This window comes from Callospermophilus lateralis, unplaced genomic scaffold, assembly GCF_048772815.1.
Source record: "Callospermophilus lateralis isolate mCalLat2 unplaced genomic scaffold, mCalLat2.hap1 Scaffold_160, whole genome shotgun sequence".
NCBI lineage: Eukaryota > Metazoa > Chordata > Mammalia > Rodentia > Sciuridae > Callospermophilus > Callospermophilus lateralis.
In genome coordinates this window covers 2,067,381-2,093,273 of record NW_027512699.1, presented here as the reverse complement: position 1 = coordinate 2,093,273, position 25,893 = coordinate 2,067,381, and positions in this window count along the sequence as shown.

The window sequence follows — 25,893 nt, the reverse complement described above, 5'->3', positions numbered from 1 at the left end:
GAAAGATTAAAAAATCTGAGATATAGAGATGGTAAATGATTTGTGCACAGTTACAGGACTAATAAATAATGGAGAAGGGGCTTGATCCCATCTACATCTTTGATTACAAATTCAGTGTTCTTTCAACTGAACAACACTACAAAGTTGTCATCCAGACATGGTAAAGTGCAGTGAAAATTACCAGGTTCTTATATTTTTACCAGACAAGTTCACTGTCTTTCCCCCACTGAGCTATGTTGCAGTGTTTATTTAACTTTTCATTAGTTCCAAATGATTGTTATCATATGTTTAGTGGCAGTATGAATTCATTCTATTTAGAATTTTTAAAGAAACTCATAAGAAGGCCATTTATATATTTTTCTCTGAGCCATTTTTCAAATTATAGGTTAAGTTTGCCTCTCAATAACAGGGATATCACAAAATTTTATCTCTGCAGTCTCTTGCAGTCCTAAAATGCTAGGATGCAATTTGAAAAATTGAGGATGTATTTTGCAGTAGGAGTATTAATGTGACTGGAGCATATTTTTTTACATGACTTAATTGGTGTTGGTATTTGCTAGATGTTTTGTAAGCATTGTCTAGTTTAACACTTAAATAACCTTTGGTAGGTGGGTACTATTATTGTCTTTTATAGACAATAATGTAGATTCTAAGATCTAAGTACTCTTAGTTCACCTCATCAATAAATGTGCTAAGGTTGAAACCGTCTGTCTTTTTTTGCAACCTATACTCATAGTCTCATACTCTCCTGCAGAACCTTGATATTCATAAAAGAAAAGTTTGAAGTCTAGGAAACTAGTATCAGGGAATGCTAGAAGCAATAATTAATAGCTCATATTAAAATTAGGGGTCAGAACTTCCAAATTCATGGGGGGGAAATATATCCTTTGAGTCAGACCCATCTTTACATGGTGATGAAATATGAATCTCACAACATTTCCATAAAATGAAATCAATAATGGTTACAAGATATCTGAGATGTAGTATGACCTCCATAAAATCAGCTTTTATAGATTTTACTTGTTATATATATATATATTCATGTGAAACACTCCTTGTTTAAAGAAACAGAAAATCCATTAAAATATATCTGAGAAAAATTGCCTCCTGTAATCCGAAGCCTGAAGGGGCATTTCTGGGTGTGGCCAATTCAAACATTCAACACTATTCCATGGCCCCCGGTTTTGCTTAGCAGTCCTGCCTTGTTCTTTCATGGTTGCTGATGTGTCTACATGCCAGCAAGTCCATGCAGACACAGCCAGTTCCAGTAGAAAAAGCAGAAACGTTTCTTCCAGGGCTTCCTGAAGACTGCCAGTAGATTTTGAAATACCTTCTTTCAAAAGAAATAACCATCCAGGAGAATAGAATTTACATAACTAGCTTTGACTAAGTAAAATTTTCCTTCCTACAGTGGGGAGGGGCTTAGCATCCCTTAAAGCATATGGTCACTCAAGACACAAACAGAATTATGGTAATATTGATCAGGAAGAAGAAAGGGGGAATGGCTGTGAGGTGGGTAGTTACAAGTGTGGGCAATACACCGAGAAGAGAGGGGAGTGTGAGGCCAAAAGCTCACTTTTAGAGAGACAAGCAGTGATTCTTAGAAGTGAATCCAGGTGTGAACTTGAACTAGACTAATTTGAATGAACCTGCGTTGACTTCAAGTGCTTAATCACAAAGGATAAAATCAGAGGCCAAGAACCCGGGACCCATAACAAAGTCAGAAAGCAGAAGAAGGTAACAGAAGAAGCTGGAGGCTCAGGTGCTAGCCTAGAGCTATGGCCTTCTCTTAGGACAAAAAATTAGTCCCAGAATATAGGGTGGTACCTAAACACACAAGTAAGATTCAGAATGGACCCAGTATACCACTTTCTCAGCTGGGTCTTCAATCTGCTCTCTTCTTTTGGTCCTACCTTTTAGGCAATGAATATGCTCCTTTCTCCATCCTTAAAAAATGTCCTTCTTTACTGTATTTCAGTGGAATTTTTCTTTGGTTGCTCCTGTCTTTTTCCTGGTTGCCCTAACTCTCATTTCTGGAGTCCAGATTGTCACTATTCATGGTGCCACACAACATGCCCTATCTATATTCCCAAATATGCTAATGTTGCTTCATGAAGTAATTCATGTCATCCTCACTGTCAAAGTCAGTGGTCACTTTCAAGCTTTCTCGTATTTGAGTTCTTTATTAAGCACTTTCCTTCTGCGTAATTGAATACACTCTTCTAGGGAAAAAATTTTAACCCCTTAGCATCCATGGCAAGGCTCCTGTGGCCATCACTAAACTGCCCTGGCCAGCTTTCCTCAGCTCCTTTTCCTTAGCTTGTCTAGTACATTATGTTGCTTTTGAGGTTTCTAATCCTAAATTGACATTTTAAAAAGTTATTTTGGGGTACATAATAATCACACATAATAGTGGGTTTCATTGTGGCATTTCCTTCATGTACAATATGCCACAGTGAAATTCACTGTTCTGTATAATTAATTTTTTAAAAAAATATTTTTATGTGATGTGACAAAGAAAATAACTTATTCATATGTATCTGTATTTTTAGATCTTCACGGCATTTTTTGTTTTTGAAAATTTTTAGTAGTAAGTGGGTAGAAGTTAATAAGAACAAGTTATTAGCGTGAGGTGGGTGGTTATAAGTGTACATAGTACATCTCTGAGAGGAGAGTGTGAGGCCAAAAGCTCACTTTTAGAGAGACAAACAGTGATTCTTGGAAGTGAATCCAGGTGTGAACTTGAAATAGACTAAATTGAATGAATCTGCGTTCATGTCAAGGGCAAGTAAGTGGGTAGTAGTTAATAATAACACAGAATTTTTAAAGAAAGAAAAGTTAGCCTTGTCCCCCACTCCCACCTTTTTTTTTTTTGACAAGGACAAAAATGGTTTTCCTGTCCTCGTGTGTCAGTCTAGCAGCTGTCATTTTATATTGAGTGCTGGCTTAAATCAATCAAGACTCATCAAACTCCTGTGGTAGTGTGGTGATGTAATATGCAGGAGTACCATGCCAGATGGCTTCTCTTGATTAAAAAAAAGAAAGAAAGAAAGAAAAGAAAAGAACTAAGCCATGATTGTTGGCTGTCAACATGACATATTCTGGCACCAAACCAAACCAACCTTGGGGCCCTTGGAGGATTTGAAGGCTGTGGAAATTGTCTTAATTATAATATGCTATGCTTTCATAGATTTTTTTTCCAGAGGATTTGATGTAGTCTTACCTACAATCTCATGATTAGCCCCCTGTATTGTTATGTGGTAATGAAAAGGTTGACATTAGGGTAGAGTGAGGAAATGAGGCAATTAACATACCCAGTAGCAACAATAATGGCAAAGATGAGGACAGAAATCTGCATTCTTTACTCTAAATGTGGTGGAAAAAGTTGTGAACTATTTAATGTTCCCTCAACTCCTGTTCATTCCTGACCCCACAAATAGGTTGTGAGATATGCATATCACATAGCAGATGATAGCATTTCATAGTTTGTTGTGTGAGAAAGAATTAGCTGGACAAAGTTCTTTGTTATTAATAGTTACTGTTCAGGCTACATTGAATTATGGATGATTTCTATATGAACAGATATTGTATATAAAGATGCCCACATGCTTTTGGAGATGAAATAATATATAGGAAAATAAGACAAATGCATGATATATTTGGGCACTTTATGATTATGCAAGTTAGTGGTGAGTATTAAATAAACATCTATAGTTCTCTACCTGTTATAACTATTGACCAAAATATCTTCATAATATTGATTCATTCTGTAGAGCAGTCAACATTACATATACCAAGAAGGAACACTTGCCTAGCACCCCTGAGGCCCTGGGTTTGATCCCCAGCACTGAAGAAAAAAAAGAGGGAATGAGAATGAGAGTGAGAGTGAAGTTTGGGGTCTGGGGATATAGCTAGGTGCTTGAGTACTTGCCTAGCATTTACAAGGCCCTGTGTTTGATCCCCAGCATTGCAAAAAAATAAATAAAATAAAAATAAATGCCAACATGATTCTTTTGTTCTTTAATCACATTGAGTATGAAGTTAGCTTGTCATATATCGTCTTTATTATGTTGAAGTAAATTATTCCCATACCTAGTTCGTTGAGAGTTTTTATTATGGAAAGATGTGGAGTTTTGTCAGGTGCTTTTTTCTGCATCTGTTGTAAATGATCATGTGACTTTTATCCTTCATTCTGATAATGTGGTGTATCATGTTAATTGATTTGTATTTTTAAAATAATTCTTGCATCCCAGGGATGTCTGTCTTTATCAGGATCTGTGATCCACAATACCTGCAACTGTAGAGTTCATAGAAGAAAAGATAGAGGAAGAACTTCTTTACATTGGTTTGGGCAGTGATTTTTTAGGTATAGTATCAAAAATACAAGCAATGAAAGTAAAAAATAGACAAGTTGGGCTGTATTAAACTAAAGTCTTCTGCACCACAAAGAAGGCAGTCAACAGAATTAAAAGGAAACCTAAAGATTAGGAGAATATGTTTGTAAATCATGTATTTGATAAGGGGTTACTATCCAAAATATATGAGGAATTTCTATAACTTAATAGAAACAAAACAAACAACTCAATTTAAAAATGGACAAAGGACTTGAATAGCCATTTCTCCGAGGAAGACATAAATATGGCCAATGTATACATTAAAGGATGCTTGAAATTACCAGTGATCTGGGAAATGCAAGTCCAAACCACAATGAGGTATTACCTCACACCTATTAGGATGGATATTACCAAAAGAACAAAACAAGTAGACATGAAGTATTCAAACACATGTTTTTGGTGGGAATCTATATGGTATAGCCACCATATCAGCTTTTTGTATATCAATTATAGATTAATAAAATTATTAGAACATTTTTAAAAATAAAAAAAAATGATAAACTCCTTGATCTGCCAAGCACAGTCCTGAATACACCTTTTAAACTCTATTATGTCCCGCTGTTCTTCAATATCATTGTGACTTACCAAATGTGATTGACTGCTTTCCTGAGCATCTGGACTCCCTGCCTCATTTCATACAGTTTCTTCTGCTTGGAATACCCTGAGTTTTGGTTAAAAAATCAGCATATCCTTCTGCCCTTTATCTCAAATACACCTAAATTATGATGGCCAAAGTATAAAAAAAATGAAAGGCTTCATATGAATAAATTTCCAATTTTTTGTCAGTAATTTATAAAAATGTTGAGTAAATTACATGTTTATATCATGAGCTCAAACTCTAGAATAGCTTATGCATATAAAATGGCAGTATTTTTAAAGAGCACACTAGTTAGTGGAGAGGGTATCCCAGTTTACTTCATCATTTCCCTCAACCTCAGGAATATATTATGTGCAATATATGCAAAGAAATTGTCATTTTTCATTTAATTGTATGAGTAGGGCATTCAAATATGTCTATGCACAATGTTTTCCTTCTTTGTGTCTATGTTTTTCCCTGCTGTATTCCCAGTGCAAACACAAAGCTTATATATAAGAGGTATTTTTTGAGTAAGTGAATAAATAAACATGAATAAAGGAGAGGCACCTCACAATGGTGAATTTAAAGGACACAGTTATAGAAATTATCCTGTATCAAAAGAAAAAAATAATCCAGGCATGGTAGTGCACACATGGCTTGGGTGCTTGGGTGGGCTAAGGCCGGAGAATCACAAGTTCCAGGCCAGTCTCAGCGAATAAGTTGGGCCCTGACTTTAAAAAAAATATTGGAGATATAGTTCAGTGGTAAAGCACTTTTATTAAGTCCAACCCCCGCAAAACACAACACTCCCGCTGTAAAAAAAAAAGAAAAATTAAGAAAACCTTAAAAGTAAAGGTGCTGAGGAAGTGACTATTAATTTGGCATACAAAGTTACTACTTATATTTTTATCTTTGCTGAAGGCTATACAGATGTTTAGTAATAAACTAAAAATTCTTTTTAACCCATGCAAATCAGTATTACCTGTGAGCATTAGTGTAAGAGTAAATTGTACAAATTGTACAGGAGCTGAAGAATACTGGGCAATGAGTCTAAAAACAAGTTAGATGTTTGACCTGGTACCATATGAAAGTATATTAACAGGATCCCATAAAAGGATCTCAAATACATCAAACTCAAATATATCTACTCAGTGCTAACTGCCTATTGATTTAGAAAGGTGATATGGAGTTACAAAATACACGTGATGAATTGGAATGAATTAGACTCCAGCTATGTTATCACTTGTTCTCTATAGGAGAGAAATTTGTAAATCATAGAAATGCCTTGAAAGGCATGTTTTAGTAAAGAAACATGTTGTTGTTGTTGTTAATATGCTTAGAAGATTCTTATGAAAGTAAACTTCTACCATCTCAAAGAGTACATTAATCCAACTTTTGGGGGTATATACATTTATTATTAAATATGTTTTATGAGTATGGTATCCAAATGAAAGTTTGCAAAACTTAACTTCTTAATTTTGTGATATTAATTTGATTGACAGAAGAGAGCAGTAGAAAATTATATTTGTGATAGAAGGCAATGAAGAAAATAATATTTGAAATATCAGAAGGTCAGCCTGAATGGTAGATATTGAAGAATTTCAAAAGAGAGCTGCTGACATGAGTAGAACTCAAATCAAACACTTATTAGCTATGTGATTCTGGGCAAGATGCATAACAATGATTTTCTTCAGTTTGCCCATCTAAAAGTTAGGAGTGATAATAATGGGACCCTGATAGCGTTATATTGAAAATCACAGAAGAAAAAATCAGTGTCTAGTACTTTTCATTAACCACTGAGACAGAGATTTGTTACTCAGCCTCTTTTTATATCACAGAAGTATTATCCTAATGCACTTAAATACTTTTGAAAAATAACATTTTAAAATGATTCTCAATGTAAAAAAAGTACTTTGAAAGTTTTCTACCATTTTTCTTTTTGTTCATTTTTAAAATTTTTGTTTATTAGAAACCTATTTTCTCAAGTGCCACACAGTGTCAGGCATTATAGTCAAAGATGAATAAGATCTGAGTCCTACCCTCCTTAAGAAATTGACAGACTAATGGTGGCACCAGGTCATGGGAATTCACAATTACTGCACAAAATGAAACTAAAATGACAAAACGTAGGAGAAATAGACATTTGGCTACTCACCTTTCTTACCATTCATTCCTCAAATATGTGCACCAAGTGACTGCTGTGTGTCAAGGGCCTTTCTAGGCACTTGGTTGGACCAACAAATGAAATAAATTTCTATTTTCACTGAGCTAACATCCAGGTAGGTGGGGTGAAAGACAATAAATACATAAGCAAATAAAAATGTAAACCTGTTTTAGAAAACATGAGAAACAAACACCTTTGTAAGAATATTTTTTAGTTGTTGATGGACCTTTATTTGAATCATTTATTTATGTGTAGTGCTGAGAATGAAACCCAGTGCCTCATGCATGCTGGGCAAGCACTCTACAACTAAGCCACAATCCCAGCACCTGTAAGGAATTAATATTTAATTCCTTAAGTATTAAGGAATTAATATTTAATTCCTAAGTATTAAGAAATTAATATTTAATTTCTTAAGAAAGTAGGGGGAGGAAGCAAGACTTGGATAAGTCTAAGTGGAAGGGCTGGAGGTTTAACTCAGCAGTAGAGCATTTGCTTGGCATGTGTGAGGCCCTGAGTTCGATTGCCAGGATCACCAAAATAAATAAATAAATAGTGTTAGAGGAGGAGACTTCTTGACAGTTAATGATAGGTAGAAATGTGCCAGGCTATTATTAAAAATAAGAAAAAAGTAGCAATGAGGCCAATGTAGGTTCAGTGGAGTGGTCAAGAAAGGAGTGGTTTGAAATTAATTTGGAGATGTAGGTAGCTTAATCACAGCAGGGCTACATGAGGATTTAAAGGAGGGACATTGTGTGAGTTTCATTTTGGTGACAGTCTTTATGGGAAGTAGAAAGGAAGCTGAAGGCAGATTTTCTGTTTTCCCTGGTTTTAAACTTGGGGTGGAGGCCTACCACTTCCATGCCATGACACGTGAGGAGATGGTGATTGGCTCACTCTTCAGCCTATTTCCGGGTCACCTCCCTGTCTATGGAGTTACTTCATATCATCTCCGTAGGTGTTTTCAGCCTCAAAGATGTAATTCATTTGTGCATTTCTTGTCACTCTAGTAAAGCAAGAGGCCTTTCCACTTATCTCTGCCCCTTCAAGACTGTTTTAATCATTGTCTAAGCCTTTGGTTCTCCTGCCATCGTTGACATTTAACTATGTCAAATGATGAGACATGTGACATTACAGGTAGCTCTGACATTTTACCTGTTGGACAACAGAACTTATTGTTGTTTGATTTAGAAGCTTAATTTGTTGAAAATATTGGACAGCAAAACACACCTTTTAAAAATAGTGGCAAAATTTTGATTAACTGTATATGTTCTGCAATATTTTTCTTCCCCTCATCTCTTACATTTATTTCATTCAACAAGTATTATTAGGCACATGAGGCACTGTGCTGCAAGTAATGTGGGGGTGTGGCTGTGTACAAGGGATAGTTATTTTCATTAGTCATTTCTAAAGAGAAGCATTAGATAACACATGAGTAAATATATGAATGTGTCCTGAGTTTTTGGTTAATGGGCATATACATATTTATACATATATATGCAATGTTTTTCTGTATATGTGTATATACATTTATATGTGAATATATGTATATACATGTGATTTCATGTATCTTATATACTAAAATAGCTACTATTGTATAGCTATGTCTTTGCCAAGCATTTTCCCGATGCATGATATAAGCCCCTCAACAACCATGCAATGTGTATTATTCACCCTTTAAAGGTCAAGAAACTGTAAGACTAATTTGCTCAAGTTTAGGGATGAAAATGTAGTAGAACTCAAGATCAGGTCATTATGACTCCAAAGCCCATACAAATTCCCCAAATAGTGTTGGTTTAGCAAAATGCAGAATGTGTCTGATGGTGACAAATTTACTTCTAAGAAAAGCAAAACCAGGCTTAAATGTGGCACATATAAAGACAAAAAAAAAACACTACCAACAACAACCAAAAACACCTTATCCCTAAAGATTTTTATGGGGTCTTTAGTGTCTTTAGTTCCATATCATTATGCTGAAGGGGAAAATTATTAGACCATCTGATTTTGTGGCAATGTAGTAAACATAAGATTTCATCATCAGTGATAATTTAGATAAAGAACAATTAAGAGAATAAATAGAAGTCTTACCCATTAACAGCCCCTGGCACCTCAAATTGAATTTAACCAACTATTGAGCCTCTGGCAATAGGGAGATACAATTTAAAGCAGGTATAATAGATCTTCACAACTAAAACTTGTTTGTCACACTTTACCAACTAAGATATTAGTTAAATGGGGCAAGAAATTTCCCTTCATGTTAATGAACATCAAATTTAACTCCTGCTGTTTCCCCCGCCTCCCAATAGCTGTGTTTGACTTGATAGGCAAGCATTCAAATGAGTCCTTACAAAGTTTTTTGGGTAATTTTTAACTCAGTTGAATCTGTATCCCTTAGATACTTCAAATTTGTTAAAAGAACTTAAAAATATATTGTTAAGTTCCTTCCCCATATATAGGTCCACAGGATCACATCTAAATGTAATGTTTTGCTTACGTCTTTTTTTTTTTTTTCAGTATCAAGTATTGAACCCAGGGATACTCTACCACTGAGATACTCCCCTGCCCTATTTATTCATTTATTTTTTGAGATAGGCTCTTGCTAAATTGCCAAGGCTGGCCTAGAACCTCTGATCCTCCTGCCTAAACTTCCCTCTTGTGTCTCTGGGATTATAAATGTGTCCCACTATGCTTGGCTGTACCATGGTTTCTTGCATTTGTTTTAAAAAAAAAATTCTCATCAAAAAGAAAAAAAATACATGTCTACCATCTTTACCTGAATTCATTCTACTGCTTCTAAATCTGTTTAACTTTTATGTTTATTGTTTAAATGCAGACTAGAGTGAGAAAAAATAATTATGTTTTTTAATCTCTTTTTTGGTTATTTTTAGTTATACATGACAGTAGAATTTATTTTGATATAATTATACAAGCATGGAATATATCTTATTCTAATTACAACCCCATTCTTATGGATGTACATGATAGTGGGATTCACTATGGTGTATTCATATTAGTACATAGGGGAATTATTTTGGATTTATTCCACTATCTTTCTTTTTCATATGCTCATCCCTTCCCGACATTCTCCTTTGAATGATCTATTGAATATTTATTTCTCCCCTATTCCTCCTATATTTTTATTACTTGAGCTAATATACAAGAATTTTCAAATGTATGTGTATTTATAAATTGAGTCAACATGTCTCTTACTATGTATTCATTTTGCTAAATTTTGTGATAAAAAAAGAAAAGTGAAATAAAACAAGAAAACTGAGATAGACTTATTAGATAATATTTTTTCCTAATGAATTCAGGAAAAGGTGATTTTTCCTTTTAAACTTCCCAATATAGTTTTGACTGCATAGCTGTGAATTACATTACACCTAATAGGCTTTGCCCCTGGCATTACTGAATAAGTATTGAACACCACTAAAGAAAATGAAAATAATGTTTCCTATTTTGCAAACTTTTTTTGTTTTGTTGAAGCAGTTTATATGTTAATGCATAATTATTAGTATATTTACAACATACATGCCATTTTTCTATTAATCCAGTGAGAATGAGTACAAATGATAGTTTTATGAAGCAATTACTAAGGCCCAACTTTATATACACAACCTCATTTAATCCTTATAATGATCCAGTGAAATTCTGTACATTTTACAGCTGAGTATACATGATTAGAGAAATTAAATAACTCTGGTATAAAAATGTCTGAGGAGTGGCAGATTCTAACTTCAAACACAGATTCTGTCTATACTAAGACTCAAGTTGAACACTGTGGTACTCAACTTCTACTCAACTTCTGAAGAATTCACATTGTTAATGTATAATCAGCCATGGTATTTTCAGGGATTAATTTCAGGACCCTCTGGGATATCAAAAACCACATATACCTAAATCCCTTATGTAAAATGTTGTGGTATTTGCATTTAACTAGGCCAACCTCCTGTATACTTTAAACCATCTCTAGTTGACTCCTAATATCTAATGCAATGTGAGTGCTATGTTAAAAGTTGGTATTCTCAATTGTTTAGGGAATAATGACAAGAAAACAAATGTCTGTACATGTTCAGTGTGAACACAATTTTCTTTTCCTGAATATTCTCAATCAGCAGTGGGTTGAAGCCATGTGTAACTCTCAGGTACCAGTTACAGATGCATCTTTTGTTGTTTGCGTAGATTTTGTATGTAGTCCTCAAAAAGTGTTTAGAGATGAGGAACCAAAATTAGAGCTCTAGTTTCTAGTCTTGAACCCCATGATATTTCCTCCCATTTTAGTGGTGATATTGATGCTGACATCAAACATTCTAAGTGCAATTTCTGTAACACAAAATGCATACATAGCTGTCTTTGGGAAGGATATTGTGATAAGTGACTTTGAAATAAAACTACCTTGAGTGTGAATTCCAGTGTGCCACTTAAGCATCTACATGATAAAGTGAGGCATATACTGTCTCTGAAATTCTATTTTGTCATCTGATAAATGGGGATAATAATACATGCTGTAGGGAGTAGCTGTGAAGATTAAATATGACATTTAAGTGCCTGGCACATAAAAAGTGCAAGGTATGTTCCCATCTAATCCTTCTCTCATAGTAAATTTTGGGAAAATAAATGTGCATGCACGATACAACAAACACGAAATAATGAAAGAATACTGCAAAACTGCACTTGATAACATGCAACTGTGAAATTTGAGAACAGTTTTGTCATTAGGGCATGGAGTTTCAGGAGGAGTATTCAGGGAGAAAATGGAACTTAGATGGGCCTTGAAAGATAAGGAGGAAGATATGTATAGTTAGAGAAAGGGAGTCATTTTATTCAAGGAAGATACCACAAGCTGAATGGCTTATGTGTAATAAAAGTTCAATCCAATTACAAAAATACCATTCCAGTGAAAAGCTTTAATGAGATTTCTGCACCCCAGCAGATGACCCACTTATTTAAATACCACACAATATTCAATACTACAGAATTCCATGATGACACAATTTATTCAATCTCTGGCAATTGGGTGTAATTTAATCAGTATAGAAGCTGGGAACGTTTCACTCGTAGTCAGCACATTACCTCATGGGCCAGCATTCTCCATTAGCCCAAGTCTGGCTTCTGGTCCTGTGGCCTCCGTCGGCTTTTGCAGAAGGGTATTCCTGTGCTTTCTCCATTTTTACTCTAAGACCACTTTTGAATGTAGATCACAGAAGAGCTAACACTGTTTACTCTTTCAGCTCTTACTTCCATCTCTGCAGAGATGGCATTACTTTCATTCTAACTTATTGGTAGTTAATGTGATTACATTTGTTCACAAAGTTCTTTATGAGTCATGAACAGTAAAAGTGGAACAAAAATGGAACATCTGTTATTTATGTTACAATCTGAGCACTTTTATACACTCTTGGTAGGAGCATACTTGGCTGGGGTCCTTTGAGTGGGAAATATGTCACTAACTTTAAATTATCCATACTCTTTTGATTCACCATTCTGTGTGTACATATACTTCCCAAGTGCCCACTGGAAAAAAAAATGGGAAAAATGTAAACATCAATCAAGACAGAAATGAGTGTATTAGTTGAGATATATTCATACTCTGAGCTGTTATGCAGTTATTAAATATGAGTTAGATTTATACCTGTCAACATAGAAAGAAAAAAGATTATTAAATAGAAAGAAAGGAAAATTTATAACAGTGTGTATCCATTTGGATAGTCATCCATTGAAAAGACATTCCTTTCCCAGGTACTCTGCATTGTCACCTTTGTCATAAACCAAGACTGAATATAAATATAAATATATATATATATATATATATATATATATATATATATATATATATATATATATATACATATATGGCTTCATTTCTGGACTACTTGTCTATCCTTGTGCCAACAGCACATGAATTAACTACCTTTGTCTTTACAATAAGTCTTGATATCTTGTACAGTCTTAGCTTTGCTTTTTAAAGATCACTGGATATTTTTGTCTCTATATTTTTATGCCAACTTTAAAGTCAGTTTCAACTTTGTAAACTTACTCATTTTAAAATTTAGACTGAATTGAATTTATTTGTCAATTGGGGGAAGACACCTTAAAATATTGTCTCTTTCATATTATGACCAATGCACCATGGCATAGCTGTCCATATATTAAGTATTTTAAATTTTCTCTTGATATTGTCTTACAGTTTTCTAAGTGTTTAACATCTTTCAATAGGTTAAATGTTTTAATGTAGTTTTATTATCCAGTCTGTAGCATTTATGGTGAAATTTCTAATCATTAAAGGTATCATCAAAAGAATGATAAGAAAAGTCAAATGGTGCTTAATGTAATAATAAAAATGCATACACAATCCTCCAAACCCATAGTAAGATGTCAGAAAACTTGATATTTTAAAAGGGCAAAATAGAACAGGTATTTCCCAAGAGGATATTCAAAGGGCCAATAAACATATAAAAATTATCACTAGATAAATGAACATTAAAATCACAATAAGATACTTCTGTACAGCCAGCAACATAGGTTAAAATTGAAACCAAACATTATTGTGATAATTCCATCAGAAGTATGTAAAACAACTGGAATTCTCACATTCACAGCTTGTAGAAGACATCATTTGTAAAACTTTGAAAAATTAGCTCTATACTCCTGAAGTTGAGCATAACAAATATAACCCTGCAATTTTAACCATATATAAATACCCGACAGTCATCCAAACATATGTGCAGCAAAATAATTGAGCCAAGTGTTTATGGCAGGATTGCACATAATAGCCCAAACTGGAAATTCATATGTCCATCAAGAGCAGAATGAGTAAGCTATGATATGTTTACATATTTGAATATAATATATTCTATAAACATCTTGCTTCTGCATTTCTATACATTAGAAGTATCATGGTATCAAAAGCAAGAAAATAATCTAAGGCAGATAAATTTTATAATCATAGTGTGAGTGGAAATAGCCCAACAGAAGACTATACTTTGATATTATATATACTCTGATTCTATTTATTGACACAAACTAATATGTGGTCCTAAGATTCAGAATAAGAGTTTCTCTGAGGAGACAGGAGAAGAGTGTGATTGGCAGTGGCAGGGAGAGGGCTCTGGGATGCTTGCAGTGGTCTATTTCTGAATTTAGGTGATAATTCAATGTGAGTATGTTTATTTTATGAGATTCATCAGCTCTCTATTTATGAGTTGGTACTTTTTCCTCTCTGTGTTATAGGTCAATAAAACCTTTCTAAATATATCCTAGAAATGGAACTTTGTTGGATACATATGTAAGAACCTTTACCTTTTTCTGATAAGTGGGACTACAGATTTGAAGATTTATTTCTTTAGATTTTCCTTATTATTCGTTTTTATTCATTGGCACATACTGTTTGTGTAGTTTTTAAACATGAAAAAAGTTGAAGTCTGTGCAAAAATACCTAGCAAATCACTTGCATATAATAGAATTTTAGCACTTAGATTAGACTAGCTAGTCAGTAATAAGGTTTCTTCTTTGTTAACTGCCTTCTGGGAATTCACATAGTAATGAATAAAATAATAGCTATATTTTCTGCTAAAGTTTGGATTAAAATCAGTTTCTATACTCAGAGTCTACTTCTCACTTCACTACAGTATATACTCTGTGATGCTACATGTACACTTAATTGTTTAGTAATTGTAACTTTGGGGCTATAACTTAGGATCTTACCAAAGAAATTCTAACTTGGTCCTAATCTTGGAGGTAGAAGGGTTTGGATAACAAAATTAGAAAAACTTGAATTTACATCTGTTTTAATTAGTTACTAGCTGTGTGATCTCAAGTCAATTTTTTAAACTCTTCGAATTCAGTTTATCTATAAAATAAAGATAATCATTCCCATCTTACAGCCTTATTGTGCAAACTGATTAGTAAAATATATTTCAAACACCTTCCACAATGTGATAGAAGGAATATAATAAGTAGTGACCACTTGGGGGCTATAGATCTTTTGGAATGTAACCAAGATTTCATAGTCTCTAATTTTTATCTTGGAATTTATTTATATTTTAGGTTCATGAGAAAAAGAATTCTTTTATAAAAACTATTTTTCTGATATCCGTGTAATTCAAACTAGTTCCTTATAGTTTATAAAATCATCAAAAGGTTTGCAAATATCAGTAGTTCTGCAAACTCACTTCTATAGTGGTGGAACTCCAGGTGGTATTTAGCAGAGAAATTAAGTATCTTATAACTCTACCATTTGAACATAGGCCAGATTCTCCAATTCCCTTGATGTGGTTATGTAGTAAAATTCTGTGCCTGTCTTTAGTCATGTATGATCTTTAACAGAAGAGAAAAGAACCAGGTGTAATTTTATTTAAAAATAACAATTAGGGCTATGGATATGGCTCAGTAATAGAGCACTGGCCTATATGAGGCCCTGAATTCAATGCTCAGTACAGTACAATCAAAAACAAACAAATAGATAAAAAATTACTTTAACAGTAGATGTGGGCATAAGCCCTTTTTAGTAATATTTATACTTTTCTTTTTAAAGGATATTTTATCTCTCCATTCTTGTTGATGAAACAAATTATTAATATTTACACTTGGATTTGTGGAACAAAAATACAGGTTGGGTAAAAATTTACAATGTATATATGTAAATTGGCTATAAAATTTTAAAATTACTTCTGTGATGTTAACATCCTTCTTATACATCTTGTAATTTTTAAAGTGAAATCAATTTTTGAGCTTAAAAAACTTTCATTGTAGGGGAAAATGGAAACAAAAGTTAATAAAGGAGTGATTTAATTAAATTCACTGAAAAATATCAATAAGTATATCATCAACTTTCTGGAGCTAAACTTTAAATTCAGAAACAACCCTGTGGCTATAAAAATAGACAGTTTCAAATTATTGCTTTACCTTTGAATCCTTGTGCTGTCAGCATTACTTAGACAAATATAAAATTATCTCCGTAATTGTATTGCTCTAAAGAATTTATTTGTTTTCAGCATTTTCCATAGCCTACATAGAGTGTATAAAGTACTGTACTAAAGAAGTGTTGCAAGGTACTGAGCCATGACTAATTTATTACCTGTAGAAATGCCTTAACACTTAATAAGGTGTTAATTGCATTCAGGTGACACAACTGTAGTTGGCAAGATAATTTGGTGTACCTTATCAGAGCTGATGGAAGTGTGGAAAGCATTTAGGTTACACTGCAGAAGAAAGGGTAATTTCTTTCAGCTCATCAGCACTTGATAATGGACACTTAGCAGTCTAACTGGTCAACGGCATTTATACTGTTGCCACTAATGAAAGACATTTCAATTAATAATAAGAGAAAATTTTAGTTTTTTTTTTTAAGTGATTTGACTTGCTCTCTTTTAGAAAGGTGATAGTGTGACAAACAGAAATATAAATTGTTTATTTAAGTGCTTGTTATCCCCATCAGTAAGTTAATCAGGAGATTCATGGTGCTTACACTAAATGATTTATTCAAACAGAAAGTGAAAAATTCCATGAATCACCCAGTGGTTTGTAAATTTCCAAAAAATGACGATGTGAACTAGGGTTAATGTTTGTAGCTGAGAGAACTGAGTGCTGCAAAATTGGAAGATTTTTGAGCCTTTGTTAAGATCTGCTGTAGTACATTAGCTTGGCTTGTCACTGGTATACATCAGGACTAGTGTGTTAAACATTAACATCCTGTGCAAATTTCAAGTGTTATTTTCTCATTTGGGAATCAAAATCACATGTGGCCTAGAGTTGTAGCTCAGTGGTGGAGCACTTGCTTAGCATGTGTAAGACACTGAGTTCAATTTTCAGCACTGCATATAAATAAATAAATAAATAAATAAAAGTCCCTCGACAACTAAAAAAAAAAATTAATTCACTCACATGTTTTACATATTGAACTCATTCAAGATAACAAATTGTGGTGCTGGGGTTGTGGCTCAGTGGTAGAGTGCTTGCCTGGCACGTGCAAGGTGCTGGGTTTGATCCTCATTACCACATAAAAACAAATAAATAAAATAATGGTTTTGTGTCCAACTACAACTAAGAAAAAAATTTTTTTAAAAAAGCAAATTGTTAGCATTTACAATAGAACTATATGTTCTAAACCAAAATAATTAAATATGAAATTTAAAATGTTTGAGTCCTAGAAAAATATTGCAGACTTTTAGACTCATGCTGATTATCATTTTGTTCTTCACAATTCAAATTTCTAGAAATGAAATGAATTGTCAATATTTATATTTTTGTTGCTTAATTTTGATTTTGTATAGATATAATATTGGCATAAAAGTAATAATTATCTAATAAAAATAATAGCTGAACTGGATATGGTGGTAGATGCCTATAATTCCAGCCAGGTGGGAGGCTGAGGCAGTAGGATCACAAGTCTGGGCCCAGCCTGGGAAAATTAGTGATATTTTGTCTCGAAATAAAAAATAAATAGGGTCAAGGATGGCAGTCAGTGGTAGAGTACACCTTGGGTGCAAATTCTAGTATTGTGAAAATAAAAATAAAAGTAAAAAAATACCTGATATTTATTGAGCTGATCTACATACTGTTTTAGTTTTATATGCGTGATTTTATATACTTTTCAAAACAGATCTATGAGGGAAGGACTAGTTTTAATATCAGTTTTTTTTAAATGTTTATTATTATTATTATTATTTTAGTTGTAGATGGACCCAATGCCTTTATTTTATTTATTTATTTTTATGTGGTGCTGAGGATCAAACCCAGGTCCTCGAACATGCTAGGTGAGCGCTCTACTGCTGAGCCACAACACCAGCCCTTAATATCAGTTTTCCAAATGAGAAGTATTCTAAGACTTGTCACATTCCTTGTTAGGAGACCTTAATAGGAACTGGAGTGAGGTCAGCTTAGATTTTTTTTTAATATCTTTAGATTAAGTATCTTACAACTTAAGTGAGTGAAACTTGAGTGAAAATTGTTTTTTCCAGAACCACCCACACCTATGAGCCATATTTTCCTTTTGTGGAATCAGGAATTAGTTTTACTTCTGTGATGGTTCATTTTCCCTTTTCTTTTTTGGGGGGCAGAAGGGCACTTATATTATAAAATGGAATTTAGCAAGATTGTAGAGGACTTACCAAATTCTCATTGTGCAAATACTGATGGAAGGATTTGGGGCACAACTGCACTCACCTTTTGAAAGATGTGAACGGTTGGCCTTCCTTAAATTTTACCTTTCATGGATGGTTCAGTTAACCAGCTATACTGAAAGAAATTTTCTAGTGTCAGTATAGAATGCAACAGTGAAATGGAAACATGACTCATTTGGCTTTGACTTTATTTATTTGGTTGATCCTGAATTATGTGAGTCATCAATAACGTTGCTCATAAAATATTGTTATGATAGGAGAATCTCTAGATAAAAGAATCATGCAAGAAACAGTAGGAAAACTCATTTAAGTTACTATTTTATATATTTGTCAGGCATTTCTGCCTATGGATAATGTGGGAGTTTTGAGAAAAGCTGAAAACAATTTATTAAAATGTAGGAAATTGGTAGGGTCAAATACATTTCTGAGTGAGGGAATATGTAATTCAGTACAATTAAATGGTCTTTTCTGACCTTTTTACCTTTCAAACCTTCCATATTTTTATGTACATGACATATATCTTACCTAGGGATTAAAAATGACCCTGAGAAAAAAAAAAGCAATAAAAATTCAACAGGCAGCTTGAGATCTGCAGCAAACAGGGTAGAGGGCAGGCTAAACAAGAACAAAGACTTCTGTTTTAGGAGGTAAAGATGTGGTTTTTGTCCTTTGGAATTTTCCAAATAATTTATATATATATTTGGGCACACACACACACACACACACACACACACACACACACAAACTTGTGCCCTAGTTGCTAAACAAGAAGGTAGAAAAGTCTCGTTTGTATAACATGAATAAACTGACTTAAGATTTCCTGAGTGGATAATACGAAAATTCTTATGTAGAAAGTAATATTTGAGTTGGGCTTTAAAATACAGGTAAGGCATTTTAGGTAGAAGTAATGAGATCATATAAGGTATAAGGGAAGCACTGTGTAGGATTCGAATGAAGGTTAATTAGGGCCTAGATTGTAATTATGAAATTAGAAAATGGAGTCAATGCATGAAAGAGATACATGACTGACCCTTCATTACATGTCCCATGCCCATGATGCCCATTTACCTTGGTTTATAGTGGCTCTGGATTTGGATCCTCAGCTTGGGTCATCCAAAAATTAATGATTTTACTGGGTTATCCAGAATTAATCCAGCTCAGGAGAACTTAAAACCAAACACACACACGCACACACCAGAGACATAAGAAGGCCAATTTAGTTCTGGACAACTTGCAAAAAAATGTCACAGAGGAAATAAAAAAAAATGAAAGCTTGATTAGCTTCTACTATCAGAGATATTTAAATGTGCAAAGTTGTCTCAGGCTGTTTGCAGTTCAAACAAATCACTTTTTTTATTGATCTGAAAACTGCTAATTCCTAGCCTTATTCCGTACATTCCTGGTACCAAGTTCACAGACATTTACTGTTTCATTTCTTTTCTAGCCCCTCAGGAGTTCCTACAATCTACTTCATGACTGACTGTGTCTTGAGAAGATCTTTTGTATAACCCTGGAGAGATTCTTGGGTTACTGTTGTGGAACTGATTTGCTAAAGTTTACTGCCTCCAATTTGCCCCCACTGTTGACTTTGCCCATGTGGCTGCTGAATTTGCTAAACAATCATTTGAAGCTTCCCTAGAAATGATCCATCAGTTGCCAGTGTACTGCCTTTGGCTTGCTCCTGCTCCTTTTGGACCAGCTATCATCAACTCTGTGTTACTGAACTTTCATGGACATTCTGGGATTCACTCCTTATTCTCAGTCCTACAATACAAAAATACTATCCCTTTCTCTGTGATTATTTCTACATAAGAATTTACGAAGCCTATTGGGTAAAAAGCTTTTCTCAGTTATATTTGTTTTGCTCACCATGTGCAAAGGTGCATGCGCGCGCGCACACACACACACACACACACAGGCACACCTTTTTCTTTACTTGGATGCAGACTACCATTCTCCTTTGCCTGTTCAGCCTTGTGGATGAGTCAAGATCTTCCATCAGACTCCTTTGTTTTGTTTTGTTTTTGGTACCAGGGGTCTAACCCAGGGGCACTTAACTACTGTGTCACAGCCTCAACTCTCTATTTGTTTATTTTTGAGAAAAGGTCTCACTAGGTTGCTTAGATCCTCACTACGTTGCTGAGGCTGGCCTCAAACTTACAATCCTCCTGTCTCAGCCTTCTTAGCCACTGGGATTACAGACATGCATCACCATGCCTGGCCAAATGCCTAACCTCTTTATACCTACAGCTTAGCTCTTGTTGCCTGCCCCAGATTTATCACACACCTTTTATCTCAGTAGCAGCATGACCCATTTAGAAATTAACCTTAAATACTCTAATATCTCTGTAGTAGTGTGACCCATTTTGAAATTAATGTATTTATTTTGTTTGTTGTTATTTTTTTATTTTTCCCTAAGCTGTAGGGAAAGGACCTCCAATTTTTTTCTTGGGATAGAGTTGCATGTTTGGAAAGAATGAAAATGATGTGATACAGGAAGGTAATCAGAGTTCTTTTTGTTCCTGAAGAAGCTGTACAGGCTCTTTTGAATTTCTGAAGTCTGAGATCTTGAGATGCTGGTAGATAGTTCATAACCATTGCTATAGAAATAAGAAGAGGTGAACAAAAAAGAAAAGCAGACTGTTGGGAGACTGAGAACACAAATATGAGAAGAGAGATGGTAGTTTCAGGTCTATCAGGGCAGAGGTCTGAACTTATACTGAGCAAGATGAAAAATGCTGTGTATGAAAATATGTTGTATATGACTGAAAACCAGTGAACCAAGAGTTTCAAGCCTTGGGAACCTGGATGTGGCATGCCTGTAGTTAAGCTTGACCCAGAGAAGGCAGAGATGCTGGGCAGTAGTCCTCCATAAAGGACCAGGCTTGCCTAAGCAGGACTCAGAATTTTAGCTCTGTGAGGGTAGTAGAGAGGCAGCATTCAGTTCATGCCATGCCACGTGTGCCAGGAGAGTGCAATGGCGGCTACATACTGAGAGAAATTCAAATACCTCACTTCTTGAGAGTAGATGCCCCAGACTGTTTTTGCATAAGATAAATCCTAAGAATCCTTAAATGATCCCAAGTAGAAATAAGAGGCTACTGTCTTTACTCTTGATCTGATGAACAAAGTCTCAACCTAGTACATACTACATGTACGTAAAAACACATGACACTGCTTGCCTCTTGGGCATCAAACAGCTCTCAGGCCCCACAGAAATCAGTGGAATTAGCAGATAGATATGGTGAAGAAGTTGGTTATGTTGAAGGCACATATTCATTGCTTCTAGTACATACCAGGCATGTCCGACTCTTAGTCCCTACTCACTCAGATCCCTGATGGAATTCTTATAATATCCTGTAGGAGATGACATGATCTGCATTCGTATGGATACCAGTCTGTTTAGCTAGGATAATGTGGAAATAATTAGCAGAGAGTTGACTAATTGGAGCAGAAAGTTTGATGGTGTAAATTGCTAGTATATCAAAATCTTGATAGGTAAATGCATTTGTCTCTTCCAGGGAATGACAGCTGAGGTTCTCAAAGCATAAACATTCAGTCTCAGGGCATCTTCTTTCCTAGCACTATTGGGAAATTTTGGCAAATTCTTTTTCTTTAATGTTCATGTTTCTATATTTTACCAACTTTATAGTTCATTATCACTGCAAATAATTCAGAAGTTTGAAAAATTAAGCATGCTTTTTAAGATTACCTTGGACATCATGACTAAACTTGGGGTATTGTGTGGTATAAGCAATGCATTTTCATTTTATCTATTAGGCAATTAAATATAGAAAGGATCCTATTGACTGGTGCTACTTCAACTTTTATTTTAGGATTTTTCCTTACTCTTCCACCTAATTAGTTTCCTTTATCTGTTCAGAAGTTATTTTGAGGAGTCATATCCCAGTGGTTATATGTATGGTCCAGCAACTAATGGGAAATTAGAAATCTGGAAAATTTCCCAATCTGGAAAAGGAGCTGATTTCTCAGGGAAAGTTTGATTTTATATATATTGAGATTGAGATTCTGATAGGCCAGGCAAGTAGAGTTGTCTGGTAGGATAAGTAGATAACTCTAGTTATTGCTGAGGTATGTGCCATTAGGAGACACTCATGAAGGACCTTGAGTTGAAGATGGCCTGACACAAGGCAGCTGAGGACATAGTTGAGAAGAGCAGAAGGGGTGTCTTGGGGAGTGTGAAGGTGACACTCAGGCGGCACTGATTTCCTCTCCCAGTTGACTTCTGTTCTAACTCACTAGCCAAATTTCTGCAAGCACAGCAGCACCAGGAAAATGAAACCCGACAACCTTCATACTAAACACTTACTCTTTCTGGTAAATCAATCAGGCCACATGTCATGGTTTCTGCCCAGGAGGAGCAATAATCTCAGTCAGAGAACAGTTCAGAGCTTGTTAGAGCAACACTGTCACCTCGTTTTCAGAACAATTTTGTTTCCATATGACAAAATCCATGCCCCAAAATGATAAAGCCAGCTTGTCTCATCCACACTAGCAGAGAAGGCCCTATTGAGGATTCAGAAGAAAGTACATCCCTTGTGGGGAGAGCCCCGTCAATGCAGGTTTATTTTTAAGAACTATGATATAATTTGATACTTCCCATAGCACTAAATTAAAATGCACAGTTCAATTATTAAGTTGCACACAAGAACAAACTGCACACATACAGTTTATCATCCAGTCTTGGGAATAATTCTTACTGGACCTCCAAAGGATTCCCAGGTAAACAGTTCCCTTCCTAGATTATGAAAGCTAAGGAGAGACTGCAAGTGTTGTAGTTTTCCTCAGAAAGCCTTTAAAATACCCCCTGTATGTGTCACACTTTATGGCTGATAGTGTCCCTAACTATTTCATAACCTGAGGTAAACCTCATGGCCCACATCAGGATTACTTTCACCAATCTTACTAAGACTTCTCATATATGTTTTGTTTGTGTTTTAAAGTATACCCTAAGCCCCAGGAGTGAGTTGGAAAAATACTCCTACTCTTGCATACCTTCCTAAGACAGAAGAAAAGATGGTTTTCCTGGATCCCTCTATATTAAATATTTCTTTGCTTACATTCTCTCAGGTCCAACTCTTGTTATACATGATCTTAAATATATCCATGTTCTTCCCTTGCCAAATATATTTTCTGTGATCTTCTCAGTAAGATTGTAAGTTTCTAAGAAATAACAGAATGAAGAATTTTTTTTCTTTATAGTCTGTATAGATTCTAGCTAAGTACTAAGTCTGTAGATGTTCAATAAAAGATTAAAAGTAATCAAGTTCATTGGATATAAATTCAATTTATTTACTTTCAAATTATTATATTTTATGCCAATAATTAGCCTGAAAGATAGTCACTTTATTATTAGAATCACACATACATACTTATTTACTAACACAATAGGCATTCCCTCTGTGTGTTTATAAAACAGGACAATAACAAAAACCCAAAATTGTTGTGAATTTCATTGACTTGGCTTGCGGAAATACAAATACAGAAAAGCAAATGTTATGGATTACTGATTAAGTAACTAAAGCAAATGTTAAAAAAAGGAAATGATAAAAATTATTTTCTGTAAATATACTACTTGATTTGCATATATGTCAAATAAGAATTTTTTTTTTCAATTAAGAACCTAACCATGCTCTCTAATCCATTTTAAAGTCAGTGTTTCCTGATACCTGCCAAGTATCTTGTTTACTGTAAATTGAAACAAAATAACAAATAACTGGACTTCAATATAATTCCAAAGTTTATTATCTGGTAGGAGAGCAAAATATAAAAGTTGATGTTTTCAAACTTACTACACTGAACTCTAATAAGATTCATCTCAAGATGATTCTTCAAAAATGACTCTAACACACTGAAAATTAGAGTTTTTTTTTAAAATCGAAATCAAATTAAAATTAAGTTTCAAAATCCATCAGTATTTAGGATAGACATCTGCATTATTTGTCATCAAAAGCTCTAATGAAGGCAAAAGAGAGCACTTATATTATTATCTAAAATGTGAATTTGCTTTTGGAATTTTGTCAGAGTACATTTTCTTGGAAATCTTATTTTCCTCTGAAAATCCTGTTCCCCTTAATAACTTCAGATGAAGCCAGAGGCAGGTTAAGGAAGACTTAGAGTTGTTTGCTTTTAACTCACAGGTTATTCAAGTCAGGAGTAAAAGCATGAATTGATTCAACAAAGCCTTTATTACAGCTCCTTTGTACAAATATGAGTTTTCACATGCTATGAAATTTGATATTCTATTTTCAACCTGCCAGGTCCAGGTTTCTGCCTAACTGTGAAGAGAAGCTAGGTCACTTAATTTGTGGATAATACTGGTGTTGAGGCAGAACCATAGTCAGACTTTGCAGAGGGGGAGATATGCTGTTATAGATTTTTTAAAGAGATTTCTTCTAATTTATGATATTATAAGAATTAGTGCCCTGTGTGGTGGCACACATCTGTAATCCTACCTACTTGGGAGACTGAGGCAAGAGAATGGCAAGTTCAAGGCTAGCCTGGGAAATTTGGTGAAACCCTGTCTCAAAATAAAATTTAAAAGGGCTTGGTATATACTTCAGTGACAGAGCACTTGCCTACCACATGTGGGCGCCTGGGTGAATCCCCAGAATTGAGAAGCAAAAAGCAAAACAAACCAAAAAAAAAAAAAAAAAGAAGGAAAAGAAAAGAAAACAGAACTAGTCTGTTATAACAAAATGTGCAGACTCTACCACTTGTACCCATGGTTTCCATATTGCAAATTCAACAAACCAAGGGTAAGATATACATACATTACATATATCTATATATCTATATCTGTCTATCTATATCTGTCTCTCTCTCTCTCTCTCCATATATATATATATATTTTTTAAGTTGTGCTTGAGCCAGGTGTGTGGTGCATACTTGTAATCCCTTTGACTCTAAAGACTGAAGAAGGAAGATCTAAAATCTGAGGCCAGCCTCAGCAACTTATTGAGATGTTGTCTAAAATAAAAAGGGCTAGGAATGTAGCTCAGAGGTACAGTGCCCCTGGGTTCAGTCTCCTGTAACAACAACAACAACAACAACAAAGTAGGAACATTGTAGTGAATATGTTCCTTGTCATTATTTGATAAACAGTATAGCAGAACAAATACTTACATAGCATTTACATTGTTTTAAGTGTTATAAGTAATGTAAGCATGACTTAAACCATATGGGATAATGTGCATAGGTTATATGCAAATATTATACCATCTTATATCTGAGACTTAGCATCCATCAGTTTTGGTATCTGTAGAAAGGAGGGTCCTGAAATCAGTACTCCCAGACAAAAGGGATGACTGTATACTTACAACCCCATACTATTCAACACGCTACATTTTGTATTTATAGAATTTACTTAATCAACCTACAAATCCTCTTCAAAATCTAGTTCAGTTTACTTTTGTTAATTTTTCCTCAGATGCCTTCTTTCCCTTCCATCTGCATCTGAAACACAGGAAAAACTAATTAATCCCTTTTTTTGGCTCATATGGTGCTCTGTTAACTACCAATCTACTCTGTGCTACTGTGAGTTAGATTTTTTTTACATTTCATTTGTACTTGACATCATGTGGTATTTATTGGCTTATTTTACTGAACTAAATAATATTA